Here is a 22,398-nt window from a genome sequence, read left to right on the forward strand (position 1 = left end):
TGCATGATAACTCAGACTCCCATAGTACCTGAGCTAATGTGTTGCTATCTCTCATTCAACTTACACTAAAGGCCACTTGGGTATTCTTTTTGTTTTTTCTTTTTAAGGTAAAATGGTTGTTTTATTCATTGAACTTAAAGCAAAGCTAGTAAAGTGTCTGCATGATGCAGCAAATACAAGACCTCTTTCTATAAATATTAGCATAATCAGTAAATTAGGAGCCAGAGTAAAACAGAGCCAAAAGGGGCTGAGGAAATCAATAAAGTATGTTACAACTTAACCCTTCACCTCAATAATTGAGTTTTTAAAAAAAAAAGTCAAGCCTCCCTATCCCAGAAAATGGGAATATACCTTTATTACACCAATTTGTACTTTTATTTCCTATTCTCGAGGTTAGAGTCTAAATCCTAAAGATATCCAAACCAGTATTATATCTACTTCTCTATAGTCAAAGACAGCTTCTATCATGTTGCCCTTAGCAGTCAAGGTTATTAAAATGTCTTTTCTCCAGAAAGATCCAATAGGAAAAAAGAAAGAAACCTCCCTGATTAGACTCCAGCCATACCCTACCCTTGACCAAATCAACTGGATAGGCATAATGGAAACCAGAGCACGTGGTTTCCAAACCAGAAAAATCCTATGGGCAAGCGGAGGAGAGGAGAGGAAGGATTCAGCCTGAATGAAATTGAGTAATATCAATTTCACTTGTCTTCACACATCTTCAGGCTGCATGTTCGTGGAGTAGTTTAGGAATAAATCCATGGTTTGTGGAGCACTATAAAACCTAGTGGTCTGCTATGTTACATTATGGCTTTCCCCAGTAGTTTCCAAGGCAGCCACCAAGTCACTGGCAGGAGAATTTTGCTGGAACTGCATACAGTACTGCAGAGATTCCTCTCCACAGTTATGGAAAGGATTTTTCCAGGTCTGATTGTTCCAAGATTGGGTGCACCAGGTCTCAGTGTTCCGGGAGTGGTTGCTTTAGGACTGGATTCCAGGTCTGGTAGCTCCATGTTGAATTCCTCCAGATCTGGTTGCTCCACATTGGAAGGTTCTCAGTTGTGTTCACCAGTCATCAGTAGAAAGAGTAGAGGCAGGTAGGTGCTGAGGCCTTCTGAGTCACACCATTACTACCCTTTGGCTGGTTGTTTTCCTGACACCTCTTAGATTTCATTTTCTGGTTCTGGAACCAAGTCTTAACCTGTTTGTAGCTAAAGTTCTAGATATTGGAAAGTTCTTGCATCTACTGGAGGTTGAGTTATTTCTGTCTCTGAAATCTATCACTGAGTACACACAACTGGGTGGAGAAGAACACAGTTCTGGTCTTCCTTTTCTTGACTTGGACCTTGTCTTCCTTTTTTGTGGTGCTCTTCACTGCAGAAGTGGGAACTAGTGGAAGAATCAGGGATGTCCAGTCTCTGTGTGAGGCATCTCAGCAGAAGACATTTGCAAGGATGGGTAGTCTTCTTCAGGCCCACAAGTCACAAGCGTTGGTGAAGAGTCTTTACAGTCGGATGCTTTGGAGCAAGGCAGGATTTGGGGACAAGCTGGATCCACACTCAGGTTATTATTGGGAAAGGGGAGGAAAAAATTTAAGAGCTGGACTATAAAAAAAAAGCCTAAGGCTTTAAGACTTTTTTTTTCTGGAAGATCTGAGAGAAATATGGCCTCCAGAAGTAAAAGTTTCAAGAAGTTGGGATGAAGTGAGTTGCCTCCAAAATAATAGGAGGCAATCAGCTCAGTCCGGCTGGGTATTCCTTATTAACAGTTAACAGAGGAAAAAAAGCTGCATGCCTGGTTATATACGGGCCTTTTTGGTGTGCAGGCACCAGCAGATGCAGATGGCTGTTGTATTTCAGCCTCACTTACAGATGGCCAAGGAAGTGTAGTGAAGGGAAATTTTCCCAAAGGATAAAACTTTAGGTGGCACATTTAGTTGTTCACTTTGCATGGAAAAGGAAATGGCCTGATGTATGGATCAGTGCTAATTTTTGGGTAGTGGCTAATGTACTGGCCCATTTTTCAGAGAAAGAATGAGACTGGAAGAGTAGGAACAAAGAAATCTGGGGGAGAGGTATGTCAATTGAATGGGCACAGAGTGTATTTTTTGATCCCTGTGAATGCTCACCAAAGGTCAAGCACTGCAGAGGAGTTTCCCAGTAATCAGATGGACAAGACAATCCCCGTCATGCATGTCAGTTAGCTTCTCTCTCCAGTTATTCTGGTGCTTGCCCAGTGGGAAAGGGTACCATGCAACCATGGCAACAGGGATGGAGGCCATGGACTTCCCCTTATTCAGGTGATCTGACCACCACAGCTTGAGTGGTTAACCTACCAATAGCAGAGGCCAAAGGTGATCTTGTAATGTTGCATTATTCCCTGGAGGGATCACCCAGGCACCTGTGTCAGGTTGATTACATCAGAATCCTCTTATCACGGAGGGGGCATCAAATTGTCCTTAATGAATAAATACATACTCAGACTATGGATTTACTTTCCATTCTCATGATTCTTCTTCCAGCATTTGTTGACTTAAAGGTTTATCTTTTATTGTGGTGTCCCACTCAGCATTTGCCCTGACCAGAGGCACATTTCATGGCCAAGATGTGCAACAACGGGCTTACGCTTTCAGAATAAGTTGGTCTAACCACATGTCTCATCCCTCAGAAGTAGCTGGCTTGAAAGAATGATGGAAAGACCTACTAAAATTTGAGGTGCTGTTCTAGAGGATGCAGTACATACATGCCTTAATTCAGGGGCCACTTGACAGTGGTGACTGCCTTATAGTCAGGATCCAAGGGCTTGAGAACCAAAAGGTAAGGTAGGAAGGGCCCCTTTCATTATTATTCCTTACAAAACCAATTAATAATGAGAAAATGAGTTTCTTGAAACCCAGGGGATTCACTGTAGCAATCAGTAAACCCTCCAAAGACTGAGGTATGACAGGAAGGGCATTTGGGTCACCCTATCAGGTAAAGAACCCCATCCAGCTGAGGTTTTAGCAGAGGATAAGGGGAACATGGAATGGGTAGTGGAAGAAAACAGTCATGATTCTCAAATTAGAGTTTATAACTGGTTGGAGAATTAAGGAAAGAAGCAGCTGTTTTGTGTTAATTGTCTCCCCTAGCCCCTTCTCTGTTAATGTTTCTGCAATGTTTTTTTTTTTTTTTTTTTTTTTTTTTGAGACAGAGTCTCGCTCTGTCGCCCGGGCTGGAGTGCAGTGGCTGGATCTCAGCTCACTGCAAACTCCGCCTCCCGGGTTCACGCCATTCTCCTGCCTCAGCCTCCCCAGTAGCTGGGACCACAGGCGCCTGCCACCTCGCCCGGCTAATTTTTTGTATTTTTAATAGAGACGGGGTTTCACCATGTTAGCCAGGATGGTCTCGATCTCCTGACCTCGTGATCCGCCCGTCTCGGCCTCCCAAAGTGCTGGGATTACAGGCTTGAGCCACCGCGCCCGGCCTCTGCAATGTTTTAATAAAATATAATTCACGTAACGTAAAGTTCACCATTTGAAAGTACATAATTTAATGTTTTTTTCTGTATTCATAGCACCACCATCTAATTCCTGCACATTTCCATCATCTCAACAAGAAACCTCTCTCAGCAGTTATTCTCTATCGCCTCTTCCCCCATCCATTGGCTAATGGATTAGATTAATCACTAATCTACTTTTTGTCTCTATGGATTTGCCTATTCTGGACATTCATATAAATGGAATCACACAATATGTGGGCTTTTGTGTTTGCTGTAGTTTAGAACAATGTTTTCAAGGTTTATCTATATTGTGGCATGTATTAGTACTTCATGCCTTCTTATGGCTGATATTCCCTTGTATGAATATATCATATCTTGTTTATCAGTTTACCAACTGATAAACATTAGGGTTGTTTCTACTTTTTCCTATTATAAATAATGCTGCTATAAACATTCATGTACAAGTTAAACTTGGCGTACAAAAACTTGTACAAAACCTTGTACAAAAACCTGTACAAAACCATGTACAAAAACTTGTAGAAAAACTTGTTGTACATGTACAAGTTTTTGTTGACATATGTTTTCTTTTCTTTTGATTATATACCTAGAAGTAAAATTTCTGGGTCATGTATTAAGTAGTAATATGTCTAATGTTTTGAGGAACTCCGAAACAGATTTCCACAGTTTTACACCACTTTACATCCCCATCAACAATATATGAGGTTTCCATTTTCTCCACATACTTGTCATCAAAAATTATTATTATTTTTATTATAGCTATCCCAGTGGGTATGAAGTGACTTCTCACTGTGGTTTTGATTTGCATTTTCCTAATGATGAGTGATGTGGAACATCTTTTCATGAGTCTTTTGGCTATTTGCATATCTTCTTTGGAGAACTCCCATCAAATCCTTTGCCCACTTTTTAATTGTTTTTTTTTTGTTTGTTTGTTTGTTTGTTTTTTGAGTTAGTCTGGCTCTGTCACCGAGGCTGCAGTGCAGTGGCGCGATTTTGGTTCACTGCAACCTCCGCCTCTCGAGTTCAAGTGATTCTTCTGTCTCAGCCTCCCGAATAGCTGGGATTACAGGTGCCCACCACCACACCCTACTATTTTTAGTAGAGATGAGGTTTCACCATGTTGGCCAGGCTGGTCTCAAACTCCTGACCTCAGGTGATCTGTGAGCCTCGGCCTCCCAAAGTGCTAGGATTACAGGTGTGAGTCACCACGCCTGGTGTATTGTCTTTTAAATATTGCATTGTAAGAGGTTTTTTTGTTATGAATTTTGGATACACTAGACCCTTAGCAGAGGCATGATTTGCAAATATTTGTCTTCTATTCTGTTGGTTGTTTTTTCACTTTCTTAATGGTGTCCTTTGATACTCAGAAGCTTTAAATTTTGATAGAGTTCAGCCAATTTGTCTGTTTCTTCTTTGGTTGCTTGTACTTTTAGTGTCATATCTAAGAAACCATTACTTAATCCAAAGTCATAAAGTTTCACATTTAAGTTTTTTTAAGAGTTTTATAGTTTTTGCTCTTGATTTAGGTCTTTCATCTATTTTGAGTTAATTCTTGCATATGCTGTGCAATAGGGGTACAAATTCATTCTTTTAACATGGATATCCAGTTGTCCCAGCACTATATGTTGAAAAGATAATTCTTCTTTCCCCATTCAGTGGTCTTGGGACCCTTGCTCAGAATCAGTTAAATATAAATGTATGAGTTTATTTCTGGACTGTCAATTCAATTCCATTGATATCTATCCTTATGCCAGTACCACAATGTCTTGATTACTGTTGCTTTGCAGTAAGTTTTAAATTTGGGAAATGTGAGTCTTCCAACTTTGTTTTACTTTTTAGGAATTTTTATTATTATTTGGCTATTTCTGGTTCTTTTTATTTCTACATGAATTTTAGGATCAGCTTGTCCAGTTTTGCAAAAAAGGCAGTTGGAATTTTGATAGAAATTGCATTGAATTTGTAAATGTTCCTGCTATTTTAAACAAAGAGCAATGTAGTGGCTAAAGTTTAATGGTTTTGGAGTATGACTGAACGACATTACCCTACAGTGGTATGTAGCTGATGGGATTTTGTATATTCCCTGTGTTGGGGATACAAATTTCTCATCTAAATAAAGTATAAAAGCAGATGCTAAGAAGTAACCAGGTGTGTTTTCTACTTTTCACTCTATATGCATGCTGCACCTTTCTCCATCCTGCTCTGGGCCCCAGGAGGCTGACCTTTGTGGACTGTATCAGCCAAGCCCCCTTGCCCTCCAGCTTTTGGTTGGATTCAACCAATAGGAGGCACCAGGAAGAGATTGGAAAGTAGGAAGAAAGAGAGGTTAGGATATTCCACAAGTTCCCTCTCTACTGAGGTGAAGGTTGGCAGTGGCTGTGTTTTCCTCTCAGCAGCACCATCCCTATTGGGTCACCCTGTCCTGCAGCAAAAGATCTCTCTGGGTTCTGATAAACAGTCCATATACTTAAAATTTCAGGTGTAAGGATGCTATGGCTTCCTGTGGCTAGCCCTGGGGCGCATCATCATCCTTTATTGGTTTCTCCTAACCTTGCCAAAATCTTCATAAATAGTCTGTGATTTAACTCCCTTTAATCAGCTGTTTCTAGTGTGCCATCTGCTTCCTATCATCCCGGATAATACAAAATGGAAAGATCTGTAAGATGTATTAAGTCGATTGCTTTTAGGGGGGCGGAGCGAGATGGCCGAATAGGAACAGCTCCAGTCTCCAACTCCCAGCACGAGCGACACAGAAGACCGATGATTTCTGCATTTTCAACTGAGGTACTGGGGTCATCTCACTAGGGAGTGCCGGACAATCGGTGCTGGTCAGCTGCTGCAGCCTGACCAGCGAGAGCTGAAGCAGGGCGAGGCATCACCTCACCTGGGAAGCACAAGGGGGACGGGAATCCCTTTTCCTAGCCAGGGGAACTGAGACACACAACACCTGGAAAATCAGGTAACTCCCACCCCAATACTGTGCTTTAAGCAAACGGGCACACCAGGAGATTATACCCACACCTGGCCGGGAGGGTTCCATGGCCACGGAGCCTCCCTCATTGCTAGCACAGCAGTCTGCGATCTAACCGCAAGGCAGCAGCAAGGCTGGGGGAGGGGCGCCCGCCATTGCTGAGGCTTAAGTAGGTAAACAAAGCCGCTGGGAAGCTCGAACTGGGTGGAGCTCACAGCAGCTCAAGGAAACCTGCCTGTCTCTGTAGAATCCACCTCTGGGGACAGGGCACAGCTAAACAACAACAACAAAAAAAGTAGCAGAAACCTGTGCAGATGCAAACGACTCTGTCTGACAGCTTTGAAGAGAGCAGTGGATCTCCCAACACGGAGGCTGAGATGTGAGAAGGGACAGACTGCCTGCTCAAGTGGGTCCCTGACCCCTGAGTAGCCTAACTGGGAGACATTCCCCACTAGGGGCAGTCTAACACCCCACACCTCACAGGGTGGAGTACACCCCTGAGACGAAGCTTCCAAAGTAAGAATCAGACAGGTACACTCGCTGTTCAGCAATATTCTACCTTCTGCAACCTCTGCTGCTGATACTCAGGCAAACAGGGTCTGGAGTGGACCTCAAGCAATCTCCAACAGACCTACAGCTGAGGGTCCTGACTATTAGAAGGAAAACTATCAAACAGGAAGAACACCTATACCAAAACCCCATCAGTACGTCACCATCATCAAAGACCAGAGGCAGATAAAACCACAAAGATGGGGAAAAAGCAGGGTAGAAAAGCTGGAAATTCAAAAAATAAGAGCACATCTCCCCCTACAAAGGAGCGCAGCTCATCGCCAGCAATGGATCAAAGCTGGTCAGAGAATGACTTTGACGAGATGAGAGAAGAAGGCTTCAGTCCATCAAACTTCTCAGAGCTAAAGGAGGAATTATGTACCCAGTGCAAATAAACTGAAAATCTTGAAAAAAGAGTGGAAGAATTGATAGCTAGAATAATTAATGCAGAGAAGGTCATAAATGAAATGACAGAGATGAAAACCATGACACGAGAAATATGTGACAAATCAACAAGCTTCAGTAACTGACTCTATCAACTGGAAGAAAGAGTATCAGCGATTGAGCATCAGATGAACGAAATGAAGTGAGAAGAGAAACCAAAAGAAAAAAGAAGAAAAACAAATGAACAAAGCCTGCAAGAAGTATGGGATTATGTGAAAAGACCAAATCTCCGTCTGATTGGGGTGCCTGAAAGTGAGGGGGAAAATGGAACCAAGTTGGAAAACACTCTTCAGGATATCATCCAGGAGAACTTCCCCAACCTAGTAGGGCAGGCCAACATTCAAATTCAGGAAATACAAAGAACACCACAAAGATACTCCTCCAGAAGAGCAACTCCAAGACACATAATTGCCAGATTCACCAAAGTTGAAATGAAGGAAAAAATCTTAAGGGCAGCCAGAGAGAAAGGTCGGGTTACCCACAAAGGGAAGCCCATCAGACTAACAGCAGACCTCTCGGCAGAAACTCCACAAGCCAGAAGAGAGTGGGGGCCAATATTCAACATTCTTAAAGAAAAGAATTTTAAACCCAGAATTTCATATCCAGCCAAACTAAGTTTCATAAGTGAAGGAGAAATAAAATCCTTTACAGATAAGCAAATGCTTAGAGATTTTGTCACCACCAGGCCTGCCTTACAAGAGACCCTGAAGGAAGCCCTAAACATGGAAAGGAACAAACGGTACCAGCCATTGCAAAAACATGCCAAAATGTAAAGACCATCGAGGCTAGGAAGAAACTGCATCAACTAAAGAGCAAAATAACCAGTTAATATCATAATGGCTGGATCAAGGTCACACATAACAATATTAACCTTAAATGTAAATGGACTAAATGCTCCAATTAAAAGACACAGACTGGCAAACTGGATAAAGACTCAAGACCCATCAGTCTGCTGTATTCAGGAGACCCATCTCACATGCAGAGACATACATAGGCTCAAAATAAAGGGATGGAGGAAGATCTACCAAGCAAATGGAGAACAAAAAAAAGCAGGGATTGCAATCCTAGTCTCTGATAAAACAGACTTTAAACCATCAAAGATCAAAAGAGACAAAGAAGGTCATTACATAATGGTAAAGGGATCAATTCAACAGCAAGAGCTAACTATCCTAAATATATATGCACCCAATACAGGAGCACCCAAATTCATAAAGCAAGTCCTTAGAGACTTACAAAGAGACTTAGACTCCCATACAATAATAATGGGAGACTTCAACACCCCACGGTCAACATTAGACAGATCAACGAGACAGAAAGTTAACAAGGATATCCAGGAATTGAACTCATCTCTGCACCAAGTGGACCTAATAGACATCTATAGAACTCTCCACCCCAAATCAACAGAATATACATTCTTCTCAGCACCACATCGCACTTATTCCAAAATTGACCACATAATTGGAAGTAAAGCACTCCTCAGCAAATGTACAAGAACAGAAATTATAATAAACTGTCTCTCAGACCACAGTGCAATCAAACTAGAACTCAGGACTAAGAAACTCAATCAAAACCGCTCAACTACATGGAAACTGAACAACCTGCTCCTGAATGACTACTGGGTACATAACGAAATGAAGACAGAAATAAAGATGTTCTTTGAAACCAATGAGAACAAAGATACAACATACCAGAATCTCTGGGACACATTTAAAGCAGTGTGTAGAGGGAAATTTATATCACTAAATGCCCACAGGAGAAAGCTGGAAAGATCTAAAATTGACACTCTAACATCACAATTAAAAGAATTAGAGAAGCAAGAGCAAACACATTCAAAAGCTAGCAGAAGGCAAGAAATAACTAAGATCAGAGAAGAACTGAAGGAGATAGAGACACAAAAAACCCTCCAAAAAATCAATGAATCCAGGAGTTGGTTTTTTGAAAAGATCAACAAAATTGACAGACCACTAGCAAGACTAATAAAGAAGAAAAGAGAGGAGAATCAAATAGACGCAATAAAAAATGATAAAGGGGACATTACCACCGACCCCACAGAAATACAAACTACCATCAGAGAATACTATAAACACCTCTACGCAAATAAACTAGAAAATCTAGAAGAAATGGATAATTTCCTGGACACTTACACTCTCCCAAGACTAAACCAGGAAGAAGTTGAATCCCTGAATAGACCAATAGCAGGCTCTGAAATTGAGGCAATAATTAATAGCCTACCAACAAAAAAAAGTCCAGGACCAGATGGATTCACAGCTGAATTCTACCAGAGGTAAAAGGAGGAGCTGGTACCATTCCTTCTGAAACTATTCCAATCAATAGAAAAAGAGGGAATCCTCCCTAACTCATTTTATGAGGCCAAAATCATCCTGATACCAAAGCCTGGTAGAGACACAACAAAAAAAGAGAATTTTAGACCAATATCCCTGATGAACATCGATGCAAAAATCCTCAATAAAATACTGGCAAACCAGATTCAGCAGCACATCAAAAAGCTTATCCACCATGATCAAGTGGGCTTCATCCCTGGGATGCAAGGCTGGTTCAACATTCGCAAATCAATAAACATAATCCAGCATATAAACAGAACCAAAGACAAGAACCACATGATTATCTCAATAGATGCAGAAAAGGCTTTTGACAAAATTCAACAGCCCATCATGCCAAAAATGCTCAATAAATTCGGTATTGATGGAACGTACCTCAAAATAATAAGAGCTATTTATGACAAACCCACAGCCAATGTCATACTGAATGGGCAAAAACTGGAAAAATTCCCTTTGAAAACTGGCACAAGACAGGGATGCCCTCTCTCACCACTCCTAGTCAACATAGTGTTGGAAGTTCTGGCTAGGGCAATCAGGCAAGAGAAAGAAATCAAGGGTATCCAGTTAGGAAAAGAAGAAGTCAAATTGTCCCTGTTTGCAGATGACATGATTGTATATTTAGAAAACCCCATTGTCTCAGCCCAAAAGCTCCTTAAGCTGATAAGCAACTTCAGCAAAGTCTCAGGATACAAAATTAATGTGCAAAAATCACAAGCATTCTTATACACCAGTAACAGACAAGCAGAGAGCCAAATCAGGAATGAACTTCCATTCACAATTGCTTCAAAGAGAATAAAATACCTAGGAATCCAACTTACAAGGGATGTAAAGGACCTCTTCAAGGAGAACTACAAACCACTGCTCAGTGAAATAAAAGAGGACACAAACAAATGGAAGAACATACCATGCTCATGGATAGGAAGAATCAATATCGTGAAAATGGCCATACTGCCCAAGGTTATTTATAGATTCAATGCCATCCCCATCAAGCTACCAATGAGTTTCTTCACAGAATTGGAAAAAACGGCTTTAAAGTTCATATGGAACCAAAAAAGAGCCCACATTGCCAAGACAATCCTAAGTCAAAAGAACAAAGCTGGAGGCATCACACTACCTGACTTCAAACTAGACTACAAGGCTACAGTAACCAAAACAGCATGATACTGGTACCACAACAGGGATATAGACCAATGGAACAGAACAGAGTCCTCAGAAATAATACCACACATCTATAGCCATCTGATCTTTGACAAACCTGAGAAAAACAAGAAATGGGGAAAGGATTCCCTATTTAATAAATGGTGCTGGGAAAATTGGCTAGCCATAAGTAGAAAGCTGAAACTGGATCCTTTCCTTACTCCTTATATGAAAATTAATTCAAGATTGATTAGAGACTTAAATGTTAGACCTAATACCATAAAAACCCTAGAAGAAAACCTAGGTAGTACCATTCAGGACATAGGCATGGGCAAGGACTTCATGTCTAAAACACCAAAAGCAACGGCAGCAAAAGCCAAAATTGACAAATGGGATATGATTAAACTAAAGAGCTTCTGCACAGCAAAAGAAACTACCATCAGAGTGAACAGGCAACCTACAGAATGGGAGAAAATTTTTGCAATCTACTTATCTGACAAAGGGCTAATATCCAGAACCTACAAAGAACTCAAACAAATTTACAAGAAAAAAACAAACAACCCCATCAAAAAGTGGGCAAAGGATATGAACGGACATTTCTCAAAAGAAGACATTCATACAGCCAACAGACACATGAAAAAATGCTCATCATCACTTGCCATCAGAGAAATGCAAATCAAAACCACAATGAGATACCATCTCACACCAGTTAGAATGGCAATCATTCAAAAGTCAGGAAACAACAGGTGCTGGAGAGGATGTGGAGAAATAGGAACACTTTTACACTGTTGGTGGGATTGTAAACTAGTTCAACCATTATGGAAAACAGTATGGCAATTCCTCAAGGATCTAGAACTAGATGTACCATATGACCCAGCCATCCCACTACTGGGTATATACCCAAAGGATCATAAATCATGCTGCTATAAAGACACATGCATACGTATGTTTATTGCGGCACTATTCACAATAGCAAAGACTTGGAATCAACCCAAGTGTCCATCTGTGACAGACTGGATTAAGAAAATGTGGTACATACACACCATGGAATATTATGCAGCCATAAAAAGCGATGAGTTTGTGTCTTTTGTAGGGACATGGATGCAGCTGGAAACCATCATTCTTAGCAAACTATCACAAGAACAGAAAACCAAACACCGCATGTTCTCACTCATAGGTGGGAACTGAAGAATGAGATCACTTGGACTCGGGAAGGGGAACATCACACATTGGGGCCTATCATGGGGAGTGGGGAGTGGGGAGGGATTACATTGGGAGTTATACCTGATATAAATGACGAATTGATGGGTGCTGACGAGTTGATGGGTGCAGCACACCAACATGGCACAAGTATACATATGTAACAAACCTGCACGTTATGCACATGTACCCTAGAACTTCAAGTATAATAATAAAAAAAGATATATTAAGTCAAAGAGGCAATATGCAAGGCAGCGTAATATGAAGTCTATAATACTCCATTATTTGTAAGAGAAGGAGTAAGGAGAATATATCTTATTTTCTTAAATACTGTATTAGTTAGGAATTAGGTTTAGCATTAAATGATAATATCCAAAAAGAACAGTGGCTTTTAAAAGATTGAAGTAGCTTTCTTTCTTTCTTTTCCTTTCTTTCTTTTCTTTCTTTCTCTTTCTTCTTTCTTTCTTTCTTTCTTTCTTTCTTTCTTTCTTTCTTTCTATCTTTCTTTCTATCTTTCTCTCTCCTTCCTTCCTTCCTTCCTTCCTCCTTCCTTCCTTCCTTCTTTCTTTCTTTCTTTCTTTCTTTTTTCTTTCTTTCTTTCTTTCTTTCTTTCTTTCTTTCTTTTTTCTTTCTTTTTCTTTCTTTTCCTTTCTTTCTTTTTCAGGATCTTGCTCTGTTGCCCAGGCTGGAGTGCAGTGGTATCATCTAGCTCACTGCAACCTCTGCCTCCTGGGCTCAACTGATCCTCTCACCTCATCCTCCTGAGTAGCTGGGAGTACAGGCAAGTGCCACCATACCTGTGGCTAATTTTTGTATTTTTTTGTAGAGACAGGGTCTCACCATATTGCCCAGGCTGCTCTTGAACTCCTGAGCTCAAGTGATCTGCCCACTTTGGCCTCCTAAAGTGCTGGGATTACAGGCTATTTCTCTCTATAAACATCCAGGGCCGGCAGTCCAAGGCTGAGGGCAAGTGCTGTGCTCCATAACACACTCGGATTCAGTTTCTTTCTAGTTCACCAGCCCTCCATCCTTAGGGCATGTTCTTGTCCTCCAATCTAATGTTACATCCACTTCCCAGGCAGCAGGATGGAATGGAGAAGAAGGGATAAAGGGCATATCCCAAGGAAGGTTCCTGGAAGTTGCCTCATAGCCTGTTTGTCTATATCCCATCTGGTCACATCTAGCTATAAGGGAGCCTGGGGAACATAGTTTTAATTCCTGGCAGCCAGGTTTCCAACTAAAAATTCTAATACTATTTAAGAAGAGAAGAATGAAAATTGGAAGTAATTAACAGTCTTTCTCACATATGTGCATTTAAAAGTAACTTGAGAAGAATATCAAGAAACTGTTAGCAGTGGTTATCTGGGGAGGGGAGAGGAGGTGGCAGGTGAGAACAAGAGAGATGAGGAATAATAGTTGCAGAAAGAGTCTTCACTATATCTCTTGCTACATATTTTAACTATGAGCCATGTATAGGTATTACCTATTTCTAAGATTTATTTAAAATTTCTTCCTAAAGATATGTAAATAAGAAAATAAAGAAAAAATTATTCCAGCCAGTCTAAACTTTGGTAAGAACAAACGGGCCATGGAGTTCAGTGAGCTAATGGCCCCCAACTATAGGGCCATTAATGACCTAATCAGAGGAAGAAGGTATAACCAGGGTGTATTAGTTTTCTATTGCTGTATAACAAATACCACAAACTTAGCAGCTCAAAATAACACAAATTTATTATCTCACAGTTTTTGTGTTGGGAGTTTGGTTTTAACTGGGCCCTCTACTCAGGGTCTCATAAGACTTAAATTAAGATGTTGTATAGCTGTGCCATCATCCTCAGGAGGTTCAGCTAGGGAAAGAGCCACTTCCAAGCTCACTCAGATTGTTGGCAGAATACATTTCCTTGTTGTCAACTGTAGTCTGGGGACACTCCCCACTGCTAAACACTGCTCTCAGGTCCTCGCCACATGGTTCCTCCATTTCAGCAACACGCCTTTGTCAAATTTTGCTCATACTTTAAATCTCTATTTTTCTTCTGTGACCAGCCAAAGAAAACTCACTGCTCTTAGGTGGCTAATATGATTAAGATAGGTACACATAAATAGTCTCCCTTTCTTAAAATTAACTGTGCCCATAAAGATCAATGGAATAGAAAAGACAGTTCAGAAACAAACCCTCACATATGCAGCCAAATGATCTTCAACAGGGGTGCTCATGGGAGAAAGGACAGTCTCTTCAACAAATGGTGCTGGGAAAACTGGATATCCACATGCAAAAGAATAAAGTTGGATGCTTATCTTGCAGCATATACAAAAAATTACCTCAAAACGGATTAAAAATCTAAATGTAAGGCCCAAAACTATAGAACTCCTAGAATAAAGCATAGAGGAAAAATTTCATGACATTGGATTTGGCAGTGATTTCTTGGATATGACATCAAAAGCGCTGACAACAAAAGCATACACAGACAAATGGGAATACATCAAGCTTAAAAACTTCTTTGCATCAACAGACACCACAGAATGAAAAGACAATGTATGGAATGGGAGAGAATATTTGCTAATCATATATCTGTAAAGGGTTAATATCCAGAATATATAAAAAACTTCTAACACCCAACAACATAAAAAACGAACCAAATAAAAAATGGGCGAAGAACTTGAATAGATGTTTCTCCAAAGATGATATGCAATTGGTCAACAAGCATATGAAAAGATGCTCAACACTGCTAATTAGTAGAGAAATGCAAACTCAAAACCACAATGAGACATCACCTCACATTCATTAGGATGGCTACTATTTTAAAAAAAAGCACACAAATAACAAAGGTTAGCAAGGATGTGGACAAATTGGAACCCTTGTGCACTGTTGGTGGGACTGTAAAATGGTGCAACTGCTCTAGAAGACAGTGTGATCGTTCCTCAAAAAATTACAGATAGGGCTGGGTGCGGTCGCTCACGCCTATAATCCCAGCACTTTGGGAAGCCGAGGCGGGCGGATCACCTGAGATCGGGAGTTTGAGATCAGCCCGACCAACATGGAGAAACCCCGTCTCTACTAAAAATACAGAATTAGCCGGGCGTGGTGGTGCGTACCTGTAGTCCCAGCTACTCAGGAGGCTGAGGCAGGAGAATCGCTTAAACCTGGGAGGCAGAGGTTGCAGTGAGCTGAGATTGTGCCACTGCACTCCAGCCTGGGCAACAAGAGTGAGACTCCATCTCAAAAAAAAAAAAAAAAAAAAAAAAAAAATTACAGCCAGAACTACCATATGATCCACCAATCCTACTTCTGGGTATAGATCCAAAAGAATTGAAACCACAGTCTCAAAGAGATATTTGCACACCCATCCATGTTCACAGCAGCATTATTCACAATATCCAAGAGGTGGAAGCAACCCAAGTATCTACTGATGGAAAAATGGATAAATATAATTTTGTAAATACATATAATAAGTCTTAAAAGGGAAGGAAATTTTATCACATGCTACAATATCATGAACCTTAAGAACATTATTCTAAGAGAAATAAGCCAGTCACAAAAAGATAAACACTTATATGAGGTATTGAAAGTATTCAAATTCATAAAAACAGAAAGTAGAATGGTGGTTGCCAGGGGCTGGGGGAGAGAGGCATGAAAAGTTGTTGTTCAAATGGGAATACAGTTTCAGTGTTGCAAGGTGAAAAAGTTCTGGAGATCTGTGGCACAACAATGTGTATATACTTAACACTACTGAACTGCACACTCTAAACTGGTTAAGATAGGGAATTTTTTTTTAACCAAATTAAAACAGAAAGTCAACTGCCATATCACAGAAGCTAATCTGAGGAGTACTATCTCATTATGTTCTCGGGTTCTACCCACCCACACTCCAAGGGGAGGGGATTATAAAGGGTGAGTGTCATTTCAGTGTCATCTTAGAATTCCGCCTACCACACAGGGGTACTAAAAACCACTTTTTGGGGGGACATTTCTTATCTAGATTTTCACTTCCTAGCTCTAAGTTCTAGAGGTTCAGGATTCTATTTTAAAAGGGACAGGATTTCCTTTTATTAAATTATATTCAGTGCTGCCTGTGTGAATACCAGTCCTGTTAGTGGGATTTTATTTTCTGGAGTGGAATGACCTCTCATTCATGTTGTGTTCTTCATGTTAGCTTGACTGGCTTGTGGAAGCTCTGGTTTCATCTGGTTGAGATGATCACCAAAGCCTATGTGGGAAAACTTTATTTTCAGTCAAGAAATATTTCTTTTTTTTTTTTTTTTTGAGATGGAGTCTCTGTCTGTTGCCCAGGCTGGAGTGCGTGCAGTGGCACAATCTCGGCTCACTGCAACCTCTGCTTCCCGGGTTCAAATGATTCTCCTGCCTCAGCCTCCCGAGTAACTGGGACTACAGGTGCCCGCCACCATGCCGACTAATTTTTTGTATTTTTAGTAGACACGGGGTTTCACCATGTTGGCCAGGATGGTCTCGATCTCTTGACCTCGTGATCCACCAGCCTCGGCCTCCCAAAGTGCTGGGATTACAGGTGTGAGCTACTACGCCCAGCTGAAATATTTCTTAAGAGTTAATTATTTGAACACATATAGGAAATTGGGAGGGGTAAGGACTTGAAATCATTGTTGCTAACATTTTTAACTTTGTCCCAGATCTTAATGATTAAACAATGCCCATGGGAAATTTGAATGTAACTAATATGGGGCCAGGCCCAGCACAGCGGCTCACACCTGTAATCCCAGCACTTTGAGAGGAAGAGGCAGGCGGATCACCTGAGGTCAGGAGTTTGACTTCTTTAAACCATTTGTTGAAGAGACTGTCCCTTCTCCCACTGAGTGGTCTTGGCACCCCTGTTGAAGATCATTTGGCTGCATATGTGAGGGTTTGTTTCTGAGCTGTCTACTATTCCATTGATCATTATGGGCACAGTTAACTTTAGGAAAGGAAGACTGTTTATGTGTACCTGTCTTAATCATATTAGCCACTTAAGAGCAGTGAGAAATATTTCAAGAGACAAGAAATATTTTTCTCTTCTCCATTTATTTACCATTCAATCATTTGCTTATATTAGTATGGTCTCATGGATAGTTATTTTGAACTTTGGGTTATAATCTAACATTATATGATTTATTTTGTTGTTAAATTGTTCTAGCTTTGGCCATTGGGAGCTCCTTCAGGTTGATTCCTTGTCCTTTTAAGGCAATATTCTATTTTTTTTTTTTTTTTTTTGAGTTAGAGTCACTCTATTGCCTAGGCTGGAGTGCAGTGGCATGATCTCAACTCACTGCAACCTCTGCCTCCTGGGTTCAAGCGATTCTCCTGCCTTAGCCTCCCGAGTAGGTGGGACTACAGGCACATGCCACCACACCTGGCTAATTTTTTGTATTTTTAGTAAAGACGAGACTTCACTGTGTTAGCCAGGATGGTCTCGATCTCCTGACCTCATGATCAACCCACCTCGACCTCCCAAAGTGCTGGGATTACAGGTGTGAGCCACCTAGCCCAGCCAAGGCAATATTCTTAAACAGTTACAAGCTTGAGAGGATTGTGAATACAGTTTTTATGGAGCAAAGATACACAAATGAAGCAATTAACAGATGGTTTGCAGAAAGAATTTAATCACAGTATGTAAAGCCTAATTTATCTGCAAGAGAAGTGATAATAGACCTAGCAATTAAAACTTAATTTATAGCATCTAATATTCTAAAATCAAAGGAACAACCTTGTATATATCACATACATATGTGTGTGTATACATATATATATTTGTATATATAACTTCTATCTAGAGAGACAAAATCCCTCTATACCTTCTTTATCTTAGTCAGAACATGAACTTTAGTTTAAGGAGCATGCAAACTGCCCACGGTTTCTCCCATCTCAACTTTTCATTTCCAGTGTCCCCAGTTTTAGAAGTCAAATGACTGATATTGTTCTTATGGGAAGGAAGATTAGTGTAGCCCATTTAATAATTTGAACCATTAACCTGTTAGGTGACTTCAAATTTCATTCAGCTTAATATTCCCAAAATATCTCAAGAAATCTGAAGGGCCATTTTTCTCAGCTAACGAAAGTCCAAAGAGACTGTATCTTGGCTGTTTGCCTGGCCAGCCAGAGAATGCCAGAGAGTACCTGAGCTAATGCCTCCTCTCCAAGCAAGATGCTTTCAATTTTTCAGGAACACTCAGTGATTTGTTGCTGAGAGCATAACCCAGTTTCAAAGCTATTCTTGCCCAGGCACCACTGGAGTGTTTTCAAGCAGCCCATTGCTTGGTACCCTGGATTGTCAACTACCGCCTGTCTCATTTCCGACCTGTCTGTTCACACTGAGAAATGGAAATACATGAATGAAGTGCCTTAATGGATCACAGTCATGGGGCTATTGATATGAGCTTTACCTGGCAGAATGGTCTGCCTATATATAATAAAGAGCCAGACTGTGTGGTCTGTGGACATGGATATCACAGGATAAATTGTCTTCTACTCCAAACTCACTTCTTCTTTGGCTTAACCTGAGGACTCCCAGAGCAACCTCCAAACTCCAGGGACATTGTCTAAATTGATCAACACCTTAAATGGCTTCTTCCCTGCTTGTGCCAAGTCTACACGTATATGACAAGAAAGCAATGATTCATTCAGATCAGCCTCAGAAATGTTTCTAAAATCATTTCTTCTCAAACACTTTGAAGGTACTATCTGATTTCTGTCCTATCGATTTTGTATTTAGATTTTTCTCCCGCTTTCTGGCTGTCAGTTGATAGTCCAGCAGGTTTTGGGATTCGACTTCTCCCTAAAAGCTCAGACTGGCACCTGAAGCGTTCAGGTGTGGGCTGGTCTGGGAGGGAGGCCTGAGAATTCTGATTTTTGTTTCTGATAAATTGCTTTCTGGAGGCACTTGCATTCTTTCTGTTCCTAGTCCTGTCTGGGGTGGAAGACAATTCTCCATGGCATTCCTACATGTTTTGGACTATCTGTTCAAAGATGTTTGCAAAGCAAAAGGCCTTGGAAGCTGGAGATAACAAAGTGTAGAAATGTCTCCCTCCTCAGAGACATTCCAGCATAGTAAATCCTCCTCCTCTCCTGGGAGAGAATTGCTTAGATTCCGCAGTAAATATGTCTTCCCTCTCTCTCCGGAGGGGAGGAGCGGCAGGTCACCAGCGGCCCTACATAAATCAGTTGGGGAGTTCTCTCCTGTGCTATACTCCAGTACCTGCCCCAGGTAATATCTGGTCTTCACTGTGACACCCTGTGGGGATGAGGGCTTTGGGAACGGATACACGATATACCTCTGGCTGCTGGTTTTGTTATGATGAGTAAATAGTCTTTGTCTCTGATCCAAAGCTCTTCCGTTCTGTCAGTATATGTATATAAAGCTGCATGTGGCAGGCTCACCTGTAAACTTGCAAATAGGGTAACATCCCCAACCCTTCAGTTTCTGACTTAATAGCTTTTTTCAGTATTCTGATGAGACTTCAAATTCTGGAACAAGTGAATGCAGCAATGAATGAAATCCCAAATTCTGGAAAAAAATAAAACTCAGGTCCCATTCCAGATTCTTAAAATATGAGTGTTGGCATGTGGGAAGACTTACTCTTTAGATTAAAAGGCCATTTATGTTTCTCATTGTCTGTAATAAGAAAGAGCCTTTAAGAGGACTAACATCCCAGAAATGAATATAGTGGATGAGAACAACAAAAAGAGATTTCCATTCAAAGCATGGAGGAAAGCAGGGTTTTTTTTTTTTTTTTTTTTTGGTCACAGAAATGAGTTAAACACAACATTAAAATTTGAGGAATATTGCTCAGAGGGTTTTGTGAAGCTGAGTTCAGTAAGCCAATTAGTAAAAACAAAACAAGGACATATTTTCTAATGTGCAAATATGTGGACATATTTTCTAATGTGCTATCTGATTTCAAAATATTTCAAAATATTCACATACTTTCTAATGTGACACACATTTTCTAATGTGAAAATGTGTTCAATTAATTAAGAAACAGTATACAAGCTATAGAAATATTTTGTTTTCCTTGAAATAAAAGAATACCAAAGTCTCTGGAGAGAGTGAGAGATCTTTTTCTTCATAGAAATGTTTTGAACACCACCAAATGAGGGCTGGGCTCCTTGCAGCTTCTTAAGCATTCACACGTTTTTTGTAACCTACCTTCTTTGCAAAATAAATTAGAGCTTCCATTTTCCCCTGAAGCCTTGAACTTTTTGGGCCCCAAATAAACAGCACAATATTAAGTGATAATTGATCACATGTATTTTTTAAAGCAAACTATCCACTTGGATTTATTACTAGATTTAGGGAGAGAACAAAGGCATATTTAGTAGGTTATAGATTCGTAGCTCAGAGCTTCAAAAAGGATGCTTTAAATCAACACAACTGATATGGTTTGGATGTTTGTCTCCTCCAAATCTCATGTTGAAGTGTTATCCCCAGTGTTGGATGTGGGGCATGGTGCAGGGTGTTTGGATCATGGGGGCGGATCCCTCATGAATGGCTTAGCACCATCCCCTTGGTGATGAATGAATCCTTACTCTGAGTTCATGAGACATCTGATGGTTAAAAAGAGCTCAGCACCTCCCTCCTCACTCTCTCTTGCTCCATCTCTCTCCATGTGATGTCTCTCTCCATGTGATGTGCTGGCTTCCCCTTCACCTTCCATCATGATTGGAAGCTTCCTGAGGCCCTCACCAGAAGCAGATGCCGGCACCATGCTTTCTGTAAAGCCTGCAGAACCATGAGCCAAAAATAAAATCTCTTTTCTGTACAAATTACCCAGCCTCAGGTATTTCTTTATAGCAATACAAGAATGGACTAACACAACAACCCACCACTGTGTTAGGATAATTTTGGTGTAGTCACTAGAAGTATGCATCTTGAATGCAGCACAAATAAACGTGAAAGTGACCTTAAAGATTATATAGAGGAACCAGAATATCAGTGGCTTTGCAGGAGTCCACAGCTAGTTTAATAGCATGGCGAAGAATGGAAGAGTATGTGCCTTCTACACTGTGCAATGTTGCTGCATTTTTACCCACTCACATAAACTAGTAGATGAAATAGTCAGGTGGATACCAGCACTTACCTATGGAGAGTTTACAAAGTAGTTTCAGAATTAATTTTTTCTTTGGTCCTCATAATCCTCATGATGGCACATCCAAGCTGACTGTTTTCTGTACCTAACATCTCATGATGCTATGGCTAGAAGCATGGACTTTGGTGTCAATCAGACCTGGATTTGAATCCTGGCTCTGCCACATATCAGCTTGTGACCTTGGGTGAGATATTTTACCTCTCTGAGTCCTCAGTGTTCTTGTCTATAAAAAGCACATAATAAGAATCTTGTTTATAATGAGTAAATAAGATGATATACACAAAGGCCTTAACATGGTGCATGGCATGCAAAAGGCATGAAATGAGTGATTACTTTTCTTACAATGATCAGACAGTTAACAATGGACCAGGAACATTCTTCATATGCAACCTGCTTTTGGTGTACACCACAATATGTGTTCTCTTCTCTTGATCAGTCTGTTGTTTCACTGTGTTCCACTTTGTGCTTCTCCCTATCTCCAGAAACCTATTTTATTCTCAATCTTGTCTCTTCGACTTTACGCTAATTTTTCTCTCACTCTGAACAGCAAGAATAAAGTTAGCTCTTCCTTTGTCCCATCTCAAGTCTTCCTCCTCCATGAATTTTCTTCATATTCTGTAGTTCCCAAGGATTATTCCCTTCCTGAACTACTGACTTAACTCTTGCATCTATCAGCCAATTCACTGATTGCTCTAAACCTTCACATATGCTTGTTCAGTCTCCCCAAATAGTGCAAAACTCTCTGTAAGAGTCTATTCTTTTGTTGGACTGTCTTAGCATCTGTCATAGCAGAGTGCTGAAGCTATAAAAGGGGATCAGTAAATAATTTATAGATGGCTTGATAGATCAGGCTCACCAGTGATATAAGCCAAGTTCAAGAGCAATTCAGGATTATAGGGATCCATAATCTCCAAACTAAAATTCAGGATATGTGATTTGGACAAGTACAAGCTGACTCAGGGAAACCTGGAGCAAAAGATTTGAAATTGGAACTATCCCAGAAAACACAGGCGATCTTTTCATGGTTCAGCTACAGAACAGACATCAACATAGGAAGTTATTTTTCTCAGTGATTTTTCTTAGTATGTATAACATTTTAAAAACTCTAGTTCATAAATCCTTTGTGACCAATGAAAGCCTGATAACCCCCTCTTGATGCTTTAAAAAATTGTT

At 40.5% G+C, this 22,398-nt stretch overlaps 1 pseudogene; it reads right to left on the reverse strand.

The window, feature by feature from the left end:
- Window positions 1-711: 711 nt before the first annotated feature.
- On the reverse strand, window positions 712-22,130 carry LOC117088544 (annotated as a pseudogene).
- Between the last annotated feature and the right edge of the window lie 268 nt (window positions 22,131-22,398).

The sequence above is a fragment of the Trachypithecus francoisi genome, unplaced genomic scaffold (genome assembly GCF_009764315.1).
Source record: "Trachypithecus francoisi isolate TF-2019V2 unplaced genomic scaffold, Tfra_2.0 Lachesis_group10, whole genome shotgun sequence".
Lineage (NCBI taxonomy): Eukaryota > Metazoa > Chordata > Mammalia > Primates > Cercopithecidae > Trachypithecus > Trachypithecus francoisi.